At 40.7% G+C, this 15,000-nt stretch overlaps 1 protein-coding gene across 2 annotated transcripts in view; it reads left to right on the forward strand.

The window, feature by feature from the left end:
* The window catches only part of adarb1b (adenosine deaminase RNA specific B1b), a 181,149-nt gene that overhangs the window by 60,249 nt on the left and 105,900 nt on the right, over positions 1-15,000 (forward strand). Inside the window, exons 2-3 of one of the 2 annotated variants that reach the window (XM_053681094.1) lie at positions 773-857; positions 13,502-13,575. The gene's annotated coding sequence lies outside the window, so the exon portion shown is untranslated. The remainder of the gene's footprint in view (positions 1-772; positions 858-13,501; positions 13,576-15,000) is intronic. The other variant, XM_017470554.3, reaches the window with a different exon arrangement.

The following is a 15,000-nucleotide window of genomic DNA, read 5'->3' on the forward strand; positions in this document are numbered from 1 at the left end:
ATTCTCAGTCAACACAGCAACCCTTCTTACCTTTATACTGTATATAGAAATATTTACTTTATCGATCAACATATATTAGCGTGTTAAATACATAACACCGACTATACAGTGCATTGATTCTGAAGAAGAAAATATCCATCACTTATCAGACTTAGCTGGGGGTTGAAAAATGATGCAATTCAACATCATTTCATACTACACGTTTGAGGGATGTGCAGATTAGTCTGTGACTTAAAAATTGGGGCTAAAATGGCATAGTGTGCACTAGGCTTTAGGGAGCGTGATCTTGGCTTGAGCAGAGGTCTCCTCGGTTGCTTTCACTGTAGGCGATGATGGAAAGCCACATGTTTTTGCTAATGCTCTCCACCCGGATTCTTGGGTGGATTAGCGGTCTCCTTTGCTACTGATCATTACCCATGTGGCATGTTTAAAAAGCAACCTGTTGCCCAGTACCAGAGCTCCCAGTCTGGGCAGATTCACGGCCTGGTGACTCATTGTGCTGCCATTCTCAGGTTGTTCATCATCTAAATGAGAGCAGAAATGTTTTCCAAGCCACAATGACTGCATGAGAATAACCAACCATGACTGTTGTATGAGTCGTATTTGAAATGTTTGTGTGAATATCCCTGCTCTGCTGTGTGTTTATTTGAGACGGTTTGGTAATATGGTACAGAGAGTGAGGCCACACACTAAAACTCTCTCTCTCTCTCTCTCTCTCTCTCTCTCTCTCTCTCTCTCTCTCGTGTGCGCGCACGCTATCTCTTTGTTTTAGACTGCAGAGAGTAGAGGATCTGTCAGTAGGACCAAACAGAATATTGGGACAAGCCTGCGACCGTGACTTTGAACCTTCAGAGACGGTGAGTAAAATCACATACAGAGATACAGCCTGTTAGTTACCACTTTGGTTGTGGGTGGGGAGGGGGATGCTTCAGTGGTTGTATGTTGTTCGTTTTTTTTTTTTTTTCTGGATGCAGCTTGTTTTTAAGTAGTCATCAATTACAATTACATTCACTTGTTGCTTTAATCATTGGTTTTGCTCTGGAAATTATTAGAAGGTGAACATGTTTGGGGGGGGAGATATTCAAATTGACCAAAAATGAATATATAAGAGAAAAACCATAAGTAATATTTTTTTTTTTTTTTTTACTGTAAACATACGGGCATGCTGTATAGTTTTATAACGAAACAGTATGCTGTATTGAGAGCTAAAGCACTGGCTCTGCTGGTGTAATGTTTAACAGGGTCGGACTCCTTCATGCAGAACAGTTCAGGCTCTTTTATATTCTCCCATTTGTGCTCGTGGATGCCGTCGTTAATTCAGACCACAGGTTTTAAATAAGGTTTACATGTGGAGCCCGAGATGTGTTCACACGAGCGTTCCTGTACCGATTTGGATTTGAATGCTGCCAGACTTGCCCAGGGCTATTGTTTAAAAAGATGTACGAGAACGATTTGTTAGAGGGACGTTAAGTAACTTCTCCTATTTGCATCATTGTGTGTAATGTCTAATTCATCATTTATGCTTATTTTGTGTACACATTAAGTCCATGAAAAATATTCATGGTGCATGTGACAGTATTTTCGGGGATGGGGATGGGAGGGGTCTCAGGAGCGGGCCTTTCTTTTTTTCTTTACTGGGTGTAAGTCTGTGGACAGACATGAAGCTTGCAGGACAAAAAAAAAAAAAGAGAACTAATGTTCCACTAATATTTAATGGAATGTCTTAAACTGCAGTAGACACAAATCAAGTACGTCGGGTTTGCAGATTAAACCCGTTTCACACCATTAGCAATGCTGCACTCACATGGAGCTTTCGTTTGTTTCGTTCACTGGATTAGTGAACATAAAACTGACAAATACTGTACTGACAAATAAACAGATGATCCAGATAGAAATGCATTACCATAGTGATTACATAACTTTTTTTATTTTATTTTATTTTATTTTTTTATCTGGTGATCTTCCCTCCTAAACTTTGGCAGTTGCTAGTGAATTTAAACAGACGCCAAGACATGCACTGTTAAAAGGCTGAACGATTGAGCTGACGTTCACTAAAGCATCGTTTCTCCACCACAGTGCTGTTGAATCCTTGACTCTGATTGGTCAAAACATACTGATCCATTTTCTATAACAGCAGCTCTGCCATCTATAATCGAAATGATAGGTTTATATGAACACTCTCGAATTTTAATACATTATTGCACACCACACCATCTTTGATTATTTTCTTATAACAGCATGCCATGCATATTACAGCTATCAAGCGCAAATTATTCTGGCTTTACACCACGTTAAATTAAACATTAAATTATTCTGGATTACACATTACATACACCCATCTCTCCTAACTAAGATGCTTAACTCGGTTGGTGATTATTAACTCTTGCTGATATTTGACTATTAAAATTAGACCGAGCACATCTCCCTCATGCCAGTTGAAAGTAGCTAATGTGATCGGATATTACCCGAATGCAAACTTTGTACATGCAAATTTGCATTTGGGGAAATAGGAAGACAAGGACATGATTGCCGTGACAGACACAAAACGAGGTCCCGAATTGAATTGTGGTACAGTGAAGATTTGAAATGAAAGCCATTTGCATTGTGCTTAATGTCATTGAGGGACAGAAGATATGACCCTGTCTTCCAGCAGATGGGATTGCGACGGCACGCTTATACGAGCGCCGGAAAATCACATTCATTTCTCATTGAAATGCGAACTAGTTCTTTAAGAATTAAAGGCCTGTGTTTAATTTATTTAACAAAGACGTTATTGCCATAGCGTCTGTGCCAGGTATCCACATGGATTGCATCAGCGAAGATGAAATTACACGTCAAGGGTTTTATTACGGATAGTTTTTCCGGTATGTGCACAGACGAGCTGGTTCATGATCTATAGTTTGGCTACTTTTGCAGGCAGATCGGTGCCTGATTCCTCCTCCTCCATCCTGTAAAAGTACACCCTGGCTCCATTTAGTGCGATTTTAAATATACTGCGTTTTCGGTTTCCCTTTTATCTTATCGTCTTCCGTGGAAATCCAAAACACTGGGTTGATTTAGGGACAATTTGTCATGCATCGTGCACCAAGAATCCTGTTAAGGGCATCAACCGCCTTTATTTTATCAGTTGGAGAAGATGCTCTGTGAGCCAGTGTTTTTTTTAGTCGAGTCCATGCGCATCTAGATACGGCACCATATTTAAGTGGAAAGCTTTTAAAAAGCTCAAAATCCCTAGATCCGTCTCTTGAAGGCCTTCTCTTTGAGGATTGAGAAACCTCGCGAAATGGAGGCTTTAGCAGCAGGGAATTGCAGATCCGGGAAAAGAGGGAGAGGTGAGAGGGAGATTCTGGGTTATGGTACTGACTGTCTCTTTGCATTCCCTTCACCTGATCAGCACCATGAGCTCTTCTGCCGCTTCTCTTCTGATGGAAACGCTTTTTTTTTTCTCCTTCACCGTTTTTCTGCTCGTAGAGGAGAGATGGTCATTATCACAGGCCGATTGCCTTAAGGAGGTGTCAGTGTCACGGTGCTGAGGTCCTGTGTGACACCGCAGAAGCTTTTGCCATCCTTTCCTTCACCTTCATTACTGTAGCTAAGTCCATGAACTTGGATAAAGAGCTGTTTTCGTTATGGATGGGGCAAATAATTGATTCTTTGACGCATCAGAGTAAAACGTCATAAGTCAGTTGGCAAATGTTAACAGTACAAAGCACAATAAACCATGCCTGTCATTTCTCCAAAACAACAGCACTTAAATTCCATTTCCTTGTATTTGATGATTACCAAGCGTGTACAGGCAACAAGCATGAAGCTGTAGCACTTCAAAGCAAATCACCAAGACAAATTTTCATACATTTGTCATAAACTTTAATGTTGTCATTTTAACATCAATGATTATCATCAACGTATTTTCCTGGTGTTCAGCGACGTTCTAGATTTCCTAGGACTAGGGAGGTCACGATGTCAAAAATCTAGTCGTCGGTACCGATACCACCAGAGAGAGAGAGGGCGCGAGAGAGAACGAACTCTGAATGCAAGCATTAGTTTAAATTCACTGATATGCTGGCAGGCCAGAAAGATTTATTAAAAGCATGAACATGTGAATAATTATTAGTGACATTAGGCTACATTCAGCTGACAGGACACGGGCTGAATGGCGATGCATGGTGGCCCATTAGGAGGTAGTTTATAACCTTGCATTGTGTTAGCGTCGCTAACAAATAATAGGCTACCGCAAGCCTTACATGGAGCATAACGTTAGCTGGTTTCACGGCAACAATGCCGGCTGCCTCAAACAAACATACTATAATATAGGACCGTCTTTCAGGTGCTTCGCCAAATTCCAGGCGTTTCCTCGCTTTGTTTGAAATGAACGATAGCATCGGTTGCACACCGGGAAGCGATACTAGCTCTCCTCTCTTTTCCTCTCAACGAGTCGGGGCGGAGCTAAACTTAAAGCTAAGCTAACCTTCTGTAGTTTTTCCCATGTGCTTGTAGGTGTTCTTCTTCTTCTTCTTCTTCTTCTTCTTCTTCTTCTTCTTCTTCTTCACCACTTGTGGACCGACTAAAACACTCGCGCATATTTGCTGCCCCCATCAGGTCCGGAAGAATCGCAACCCCGGTACGTCCATTAGAACCAGTCCCACCGCAAGTGCAGAAAAACAAGTACCGTCACGTTTTACGAATGTTGGTACCGAAGTATCGGTTCTCGTGACATCCCTACCTAGGACATCCATGTAAATATAAAATAGCAGAACGTCTCACACGTTAGGCTCGAATCCCAATCGGCTTCCTGTTTACTACACTCTCTATATAGGGTATAACTTATGACATGGTTGCAGAAACCTGCAGAACATATATAATGCATTATTTGTTCAGTAGACCACCATTTGAGATTCAGCTATGGAAGAGTGTGACCGAGATATGTGCCTGCTGGGATTACGTGGAAGACTTTTAGTACATACATTTTGTTTTTATATAAATGTAGATGTGTGTGAAAGGGACGTGTACCGTAGTTGATGGACATTTGTTCTATATCTAGCAAAAAAGGGGGCGTTTAGGCAAAAAGTTTAGGCACCATGTGAGCATACTTATTTTTGTTAATTGGACAAGTAAAGCATGTGAGCATTCAAATGTGGATTCCTGTTTTTTTTTTGTTTTGTTTTTGTTTTTTTGAAAACCATGTAAATATTCAAGTAAAATTCATCTGACAGCCTTTTATTAAAGCTATACACTCACAAACTACTTTACTAGGAACATCTGTACACCTGATCACGCACGCTCTCCGGCCTCTCCTCAACAAAGCATTTCCGCTCTCAGAACTGAAGCCCACTGGATTTTTTTTTTTGTTGTTTTTTTTTTGTTTGTTTGATTTTTGACACTCATTTTTGTTCAGCTCTAGACTGTTGTATGTGAAAAGTCCCAGCAGATGAGGAAAAGTTCTGAAATACTCAAACCAGTCAGTCTGGTTGTTAAGTTCTATTCAAACCACCTTTCTGTCGTTTGATGTGAACATTAACTGAAGTTCTTAAAACATCTAAAAACATCAAGCAGTCTATAACGTAGGTTATAGAAATTAAAAAAAAAAAAAAAAAATGTGGTGTGTGTGAAGAATTCTTTTATAATTGCGCCATGGTCAAAAATCCAACCTGAGTTTTTGTTTTAAACAAAATTCAGTTTGTCCGAGGCAATTTTTCTCGTTTTTTTTTCCTGAACAAGCTGATAACAGCTCTCAGGCTCCCAGCTTCTTCATAGTGACTTGTAAATTCTTAAATTAGTCACAGTTGGGCATCATATCCCCCAAAGATTATGGATTAATCATGGTCTGAACAGCTGGTGATTAGCGGAGGAGTCCCCCCCCCCTCCCCCCCCCCCCCCGGCTCCTTATTATTCCAAGTTCTTCGAATACAGACAGTTTCAAGTTCACTGGTCGTACTTCAGATTCCTAACTTCAGCAGGTACTTTATTTAAGCACGTATAAACATTTCCCCCAAGGCGCCCTACGTTACACATAATACTACTTCTTTTGCTGTAGTGATATTTTGCGCAGGTTGTGGGACCGTGATAGGTCTGTACCGTGTGTGTATATATCAGAACGTGTGCTATTACGGAACACTATCGATCTAACGTTTCATAGAGGAGAGAGAGAGAGAGAACTTTATTCCCCTTGCCTAAGATCGAGTCATTTTCCAACACATATGGTCTCTGAATCCTTTACGAGCAACAGATAAGTGAGTCCAAGCCCTTTTTAACAGTCCTGTTAAAGTTTTTGAGATGTGAACACACAGTGCCTTCCTCTTCTTTACAACAGTGACTTTGAGGCCTTAGTGGAAAATTCAGTGGAATTCATCAGAATTCAGATTAAATCTAAAAACAAAGGCTTAGTCACGGTCGGATTTTGCTTAGAATTAGATTTCACCGTAGTTCCTTTTGTTAAAAATTGTAGTGTTTGTGAAGAGATTGGATGTGATGTGAAAAGTCCAAAATGGTATGAGTTCATACACTAAGTTGATGTGTTCTCTTTTCTGTTATGTGATTAATCTTCCCCAGGAAACTGTTCACCCTTTAGATGGCCATGACAGAAATGTCTACTTATTTCTTTTTGTATCTTTTCTGTTTTTGTTGTTGTTGTTGTTGTTGTTGTTGATTTTATCTGGTATATTTTTAATATGTCTAATTTTTGTAGGATTTTGTAGGCATTGAAACTCTTTTTTTCATTATTAAAAAATCTTTTTTTTTTTTTTTTTAAAAGATATCACTATTTATTTATTTATTTATTTATTTATTTATTTATTTATTTATTTATTTATTTTAAATGTCTAGAAGTATCCTTCTAGCCCTTTTAATAATATTGGCACATTTTTAATTATTGCCCTGATGGTGGAAATGGGCATTTTCAATGCTTGTGCTATTTTCTTATAGCCACTTCTCATTTTGTGAAGCTCAACAACCTTTTGCTGCACATCACAGCTATATTCCTTGGTCTTACCCGTCGTTATGAATGACTAATGGAATTTGGCCTATGTGTTTATAGCCCTGTCATGGTTGAACAATTTCCTGTTCCTAGTCTCCCAGGTGTGCTAAAAGATGTAAAATATTAATGGGAATATACTTCAGATATATTTTTCTCATATGAATTCATAGGAGTGTCAATCATTTTCGCACACCCATATTTAAAAACGTTTTTTTGGATGAACCTGGGTTGTGTTTTGCAATTGTTTATCGACGAGAACAGAGTATTTTTGTGATTTTTATATATATATATATTTTTTAAGACAATTTTTCACAGCTTTCTTTGCCAATATTAGTGGAGGGTACTATATTTGTTTTCTAATAATAATCTCCTCTCATAATGAAACATTAATGAAAAAGAAAGATATTTCCACTTGTGAATGAATAATCTTTGTGGTGTGTACCCCCCCCCCCCCCCAAAAAAAAAAAAAAAAAAAAACAACTTTTTTTTTTTTTTTTTTTTTTTTTTTTCTGTCTGTCTGTCTGTTATAAACTCAATATGATTGTACGAGTCATTATGAGTTCAGAAAGTTTGAGGGTTTCTCTTCTTCTGTTTTAGTATCGTTTTGGTATCGGGCATTGCGATACAATACTTGACTATATGATACTAGATTTGTCTATCCATCCATTTTCTGTACCGCTTATCCTGCACAGGGTCGCAGGAAAGCCTATCCCAGGGAACTCGGAGCACAGTGCGTGGTACACCCTGGACAAGATGCCAACCCATTGCAGTCACACACACTCACACACCACAGACAATTTAGAGATGCCAATCAGGCTGCATGTTTTCGGACTAGGGGAGGAAGACGGAGTCCCTGTAGGAAACCCCCAAAGCACAGTCAGAACATGTATACTCCACTGGGAACCGAAGCTCTATCTCGTGCCTCCTACCAAAATACTGTATTTGTGAGACTATACTGTTGGTGTCAAATTAAGCATCACATGATTACTGATGATGACTAAGGTACAACTAGACAGACTATTTTAGAATCAATTCATTCAGCTTGACAAAAATCTTTGCATGCAAGCAGAGCCAGTGGAAGGATATAGAAATAAAGACTCTATTGAACTGGCTTGCGTGTGGTCTTCAGAGAAAGTAGTGACTCTGAGTGCAGCAGCCTGCCTGTCTCTTCCCATAATGCCAAGCGTGACTGAAGCCCTGGAGGTTTGGGTCAGTGCTGAGACAGAGCGCTTTCTCTGGCACTGCTCATCTAAGCCCTGGCCTCTGCAGGCTAGTCAATACCTCCAATTATGTAGATGTGTGTTATTTAGGCGTAAGGCTCAGGCCAGATTAAAACCCAGTACATATCTAGTGAGGCTTTGGATGCTTGCCTTTTGAAAAGCAAGCGTGTGGTTGTGTGTGGTGTTTTTTTTAAAAAAATTTTTTAAATTTTTTTTTTCTTCCCTATTCATTTGCTGTATTTCTATTTTTGGTCAACTTGTACGAAATCTTTCGGAAACCCAGAGGCCAACAAATGCAGTGCCTTTCATGTCAGAGCCTTGTGTGTTTTGGAGAAAAAAAAAGGTCTGCGTAGCCGGCGACTGTAAAAACAATTGTGTCATCTGTGCGCTGAGACAGAAATACTGAAGCGCTCTGTTTTTCCGAGGCCTACCAGAGAAACTCTGCACAAGGTTCCCTTATCAAAGCTATTTAATGCAGATGTTTTCAATTAACGCGATCACTTTCTGAAGTGTCCATTTTCTCACACACACACACACAGTGTGCTAGAGTTTCCTGTGGTGAATGGATACAACCCAAATCCCCTTCAGTGTTCCGAGCAAGAATTTGAAAGCATGATTGGGATAATTTTGCTCCTGAGTTAGTCTAATTTGTCTTTGCAGTCAAGCTGAAGCGCTTTGAAAATGCAGCGGTATGGTCTAATGAGTTTAGTCAGAGGTTAAATAGTGATGCAGGAAAGGAATGTTGGACCTTCTTGTGTTTTTGGGGCCTGCCGACAGATGCAGCGCTGGATTTGTTTGTTCATCAGGCAGTTGGAGAGAATCGAGCGCTGCCGAACGGGACAGGATCGCTTTACGAAGTCCTCCTTTATTAGCACACCCATTTACTGCTCTAAACGCGTTAGTGCTTCTAAATGCAGCTAGTGTATTCCTCTAGAGAAGGCGTTCCCAAACTAGGGGTCCGATTCCACGGGATTTTACAAATGGGCTCGCGAGAGAAACTCCTCGGTGTTTTGTTTCATAAAAGATGAATGAAATGTGGAAGGGGGATTTCGCGTGCTAATATTTTGAAATGTCGGGAGTCACACTCAGACAAGCGACACTTAAATTAATATAGGACATGTTATTTTAGTCTTTTTACTACCCCGACATGCCACACAAGCATAGTTCAGCGACATACCTGGACATTTCCCTGTCCATGTACGTATACTTAAAAAAAAAAAAAAAAAACTAGTGCTGTGTCTCAAATCACATACTTATGTACTGTTGCAACACTATGAAATTTTCATGGTACTATAAAAATTGAATGAAATTAAAACCAACTCTGATTCAACTCTTAATCAATTCTGAATACAGCCCAAAAAAATAAATGAAGTTGTGACACTTTATGTAGAAGAAGCTCTGGTGGTTCACTATTTCCATGTCTAAGGAGTAATAGAAGATATGGCGTGGTGACATGTTGTCCTGTCCCTGCCCTGGACAGACAGGCTGGGAATTCTTATCTTCCCTTCTGCATGAAAACGTAAAAATCAAATGAACGCTGGCCCCGCCTCGCCACTATCGATCTTTTCTCCACAGCTGTATCTCTTCGTGTGCATCAAACTGTTTTCTGTGCACAACAGAAAAGTGTTAGCCGAATAAGCGTTAGCCCCATCACTAGGAGATCACACGTTTGAATCCCGACTATGATGCAGCCATCTGTGACCAGGAGCTAGGGGAGCAAAATTGGCCATGCTTTCTGGGTGGGTGTGTGGTGGGATGGTATATGGTCTCTCCTGTCAATAACGGTGACCCTGGCTAACCGTGGGCATCTCTGAGCTCACATGTGAGCCAAAGAGCAAATAGTACTTTCCTCCGAGTGTGTCGTGCTGCTGGCGGTCGGCTATCTTCATGTGTCTTGGTGTCTTGGAGGAAGCACGTGCACTCTTTACCCTCCTCAGTTGGTCGCTATGCTACGATTGGAGAGTGCTGACTGGTGGGTGGGAATTGGCTGGTGAAATCTCCAATATGGGGGGAAAAAATTCCAAAACAACTCAGCCATATTTTGCATTACAGCCCCTTAAGGTTCTACACATCACTTCTCAGCCCAGATACTATTAATATAGTTTTCCAATTGCTATAGCTGATTATATACTAGGACGTATAGCATGCACAGAATCTATACTGTGTTTTTGCCCCGATGAGACCTTTTATGGAGGATTCGGCGCGTTCATCCCACACACGGTTGTTATGAGCTTTACTGTTCTCTCCTCTGTGTATCAACAAGAGACAGTTCTGTCTTCATCACCTTTTTAACCTCTCCACAATCCAAGCGCTCGCTCACGCATATCGCTGCCAGACGAGCGCTTTTTGCTGACCTTGCAGAATCATGCGACGCCGTCACAGCTCACGACTATTACTCACGAGAATCGTGTTTATTTTAGACTGGATCCTTGCCCCACCTTTTCTAAACGAACACGCTGGCGGGCTAATTTCATCCAGCATCCAGCAATCAGATTACATGTTAGAGGTGGCATAATTACAGCTTTGGTTGATTAATATGGCTGATGTAGTAACAGCGAGCATGAGTTCTGCTTGCAGCAGGATCCCATAGGCTCCAATGTAAATGCAGAGTATACGGCTGCGTGTGTATTCACTTTACTCAGTACTACTTGTTTTGAGGTTGGAAATTCTTTTGTTAATTTTGTTTGACATTTTATGGAGGTGTCGCTCATACATTGCCACTGCAAATGAGTATTTGGTGTCTTCAGTTCCTCTGTGTAAAAAGAAAAAAGGAAAAAAAGGAGTTACTCAATTAACAACACAGCTGGAACCACAGTGACATTTGGATTTTATTTTCAGATGGGAGTGTCCTAACCACACAAATTGTACTTAAAGAATGGAATAGTTCATTCACATCTGCCATTATGCAGTTGCTCAATTGTTTCGAGCTGTCTTTTGCAGTGATGTTTGTTGGTAAATGAGACTCGCGTTCGACGTGCGTGAATTAAAGGGGGTCACATGACACGTTGCGGTGATGTCACATTGTGTGCCTTGGCCCAAATCTGCCATAATTTAAAAAAAAAGTTGCAAGCTCTTGGGAATATTACGGAGTTTCGTTGATTTTCCCCCAAAAAAATGCAAAACCGTGGCGGGACTGATATGTACGTGCTCACGAACGCCTAAAATCGGATAGTGTCGTTCTGAGGAATGTTGGAAAGAGAAATAATGTCATCCTTCCCATCCAGGGGAAGCACGAACAATTATGCTCTCTTGAACTTCCAGCCTAATTCCAGATGGCGTTATAACCCTTCCCATGATCGATGACCTACAACAGTCGCTTCTCTGAGGTCATTGCTGATGTCCTTTCTTCTTGATGTAGAAGACGCATCCGAGCGCTCCGGAACACCAAACTGCCAAAAGTTCTTTATAGAAGTAGTCACATTTCTTGATGACTAGCTAATCCGTTGCACTTAATTAGTAACACCTGGCTGCTAATTACTGTCTCGATGATTGTAGAAGTAGGAAGGGTACACTTGTTTTTCCCCCACCTAGATTCAGAATGATGGTTTACTTCTTGGGGAGGGAAAAATGACATTGAAATTAGAGACGCACCGATGTATCGGCCGATAGTTTAAAGACGTCCGTCGATCGGGGCTGATCATGTCCCGTCAATCGAAAGAGGGCGGGAAAACACCTCGATTTTGTAAAGCTGTCTTGTATGGAATGATGACACAACTGCAGTTTGTAAAATCTGTAATCTCTGCACTGCGAAATTTCTACACCGGAAGTAGCAGCAGTGAAACGGGAGTTCCCCCCCCTCGTATCGGTATCGGCCAATATCACTCCGAGTGATCGGTTATCGGTATCGGCTGAGAAATTTAGTATCGGCGCATCTCTAATTGAAATCTGTTGTTGTTGATGTTGTCACCTGAGGTTATTTGTTTGTTTATAGTTGAGGACCACCCAATTTGTCATTTAAACCATCATAAATAAAACCTAAAAATTTTTTCTCTGCATGGACGTGGTTTCTCTCTGATTAAAAAGGTGTAGCATTGTTCTTACAGAAAGCACCACCACATTCCTTAAAGTGTATTTGCAGAGCGATAATTAATTTATTTTCCAGTGGTGTAGTAGAAGTCCCCGAAAGTCTGCAGAGAAGCAGGACATTTCAGACGAAAGTCCTTCGTCGGCTGTGCTTCTGAGGCTCATTTTTTTTTCTAAGCATCCTCACTTCATTGCTCCCATAACGGTGCAAATGAAGATCATTGATGCGGTGTTTGCTGTTGAAGTGTCTGGTCACATGATCGTGTTTTTTATGTATGGTGTTTTTTTTTTTTTTTTTTTGCAGACAACTATGGAGCATTTCTCTGGAAACTTTGTATACTGCGTTGAACATTTTACTACATCTACTTATATACCAACGCACCAGACACTTTATTAGGAACACATGTAGCGTGTGATTTATCCATCCACATCAGGCTACCAAACATGTGGCAGGAGTGTAATGCAAAAGAAATCATGCAGATACCGGTTAAGAGTACTAAAGAGTCTTTAGAGTCTAAACAGAATGGTGGGAAAAACAAAAAACCTCCGGTGAGTAGCAGTTCTGTGGGTGGAAATGCCTTGTGGATGAGGGAGGTCAGAGGAGAATGGAGAGACTGGCTTGAGCTGACAGGACAACTATGGAAACTCTAATAACCGCTCTTTACAAATGTACAACATGCCGAAACCCGAGGCGTTATGGGCCGCAAGAGCAGAAGACCACATAGGGTTTTAGTCTCTCATCAGCAAGGGGGGGAGGGGGAGGGGGGGGGGGGGGAGAAAAGAGAATCGATCTCGTCAAAGACGTTTCCACCGCGGAACTGCCGCTCACTGGATATTTTGTTTTCTCACACCATTCGCTGTAAACTGTAGAGTTCAGTGTGTGAAAATCCCAGGGAAAAACTGGGAAATCCCAGTTTGATGAATGTATTTAATGCACTTTAAAATGAAGTAAATAATGCTCTATTTGTGTAGCGGTTTTGTTGCATGTTTTAACTGTAAGATTAATATGAAGGAAGTAGAATTTAAATGTTAATAAAGGCTTCAGTATTGATTGCTGTCAGAGTTTTAAACTGGGATCGTCTGACTTCACTCAGACGGGACGAGCAGCATCTGTCGGTCCCATCACTCAGACTTTTTTCTTTTTTTTTTTTTTTTTTTTTTTTTTTTAATGCATCTGACAGTAAGGGAAAATTTACAAGTATTTACGACACTGGAGCACTTTTATAAAGGTCATCCTGTGTGTCTGTTTGTTTTTTTTTTTTTTTTTTTTTTTTTTTTTTGGCAGGGAACCTGTCGTCGCCGTGTACTTCAGACCCCCGTCTTCCGGCTCTGATTGAAAAGGCTGCATTTTTTTCCAAGGTAGGTTCCGCTACAGATTGTGTGGTGGAAATAACTTCTCAAGTTTGCACTAGGTATGGAATAAGCTTCATGGAAACACGCTGCTTCCCACCACTTTCTAAAGTAAACAGTTCTGTGTTTCCATTGATGTGCATCCTGTGAAACGCTTCATCCAGCGGCGAGGGTGACGAACACAGCGCCTGTAAAAAGTCTCCCAGGAGACAGGAGTGTTAACGAGGTCACTAAAACATTCGTGGGGAATTGAAATGTAGTAAGTTAAAATGACGACGTAATATCTATTCTATTAGATAGAATGTTTCCAAAGAGGTACGTAATCGTTAAGGTTTAACTTTTAAGTTTTATTTATTTATTTATTTATTTTTAAAGATTTATCCTTTTTCTAAAAGGGGAAAAAAAAAACAACTGTCTACTTGTTTTTCTGTATTTAGTAGCAATTCACTTTCGCTAAACTGAAACATTAAGATCAATTAACGGACGGCGCTTAGTAGCGCCTACTCAGTGTGGCTCAAGGTCGCTTTCAGGAACCTTCACATTAACTCTATCCCTCAGTGGTGGAATGAACTTCCAACCTCAATCTGTCACTATCTTCAAAAAACGGCTAAAGACCCACCCCTTCCGTGAACACATAACCAACCCCTAAAACACCGACCACACATTATCCTTAAAAAAAAAAAACCCTTACTCTGGCTCTTACACCTCTACTCTGTGCGCTTTGCTTTTCTACAACTCGATTTAAAAGATCTTGTACGGTAGTACTACTTGTATTGTCCTCCGCTTGATATAGCGCTTTGCTTGTATTTTCTTATTTGTACGTCGCTTTGGATAAAAGCGTCTGCTGAATGAATAAACGTATTCGGTATACTCTCCAGTTTTAACTTTGGTGTACCAACTACATATAATCCTTTTCCCTATTACTTCTGATCGCTTATTGCACTGCTAGGACCTGTCGGCAAGTTCAGACGTACATTCCTCACTCTCAGAACTATATACTTTTCATATTAGATTCACAGCTGATGAATGTATAGTAGTTAATGAGTAATATCCTTGAAGAGAGATGAATTAATAACGGGGCCATTACTTTTTGTGAATGCTTGATTTTGCGATGCAGGTCGCAGAGGTTTTGGTGCTTTTTTTTTTCTTTCTTTCTTCTTCTTCTCGGAAAACTACTGGAATCGGCGAAATTGCGATCCCACGGAATTGTTTTCCACGGTCTTTCGCGGTGATGTTTGTTGGTAAACGAGAACCGATGTACTCGCGTTCGACGCACGTGAATCGAAGAGGGCTTCGGCTTAACGTGCGTCGCGATGGCTTCGTATGCCGCGCCTTGACCAAATCTGCAGAAAATCTGCGGTCATTTTTGAAAAGTTGCGCAAGCTCCTCCGAATATCGAGTTTGCTTGATTTCGCCTTCGTTTCTGCGATGGAA

Source organism: Ictalurus punctatus, chromosome 6 (genome assembly GCF_001660625.3).
Source record: "Ictalurus punctatus breed USDA103 chromosome 6, Coco_2.0, whole genome shotgun sequence".
Lineage (NCBI taxonomy): Eukaryota > Metazoa > Chordata > Actinopteri > Siluriformes > Ictaluridae > Ictalurus > Ictalurus punctatus.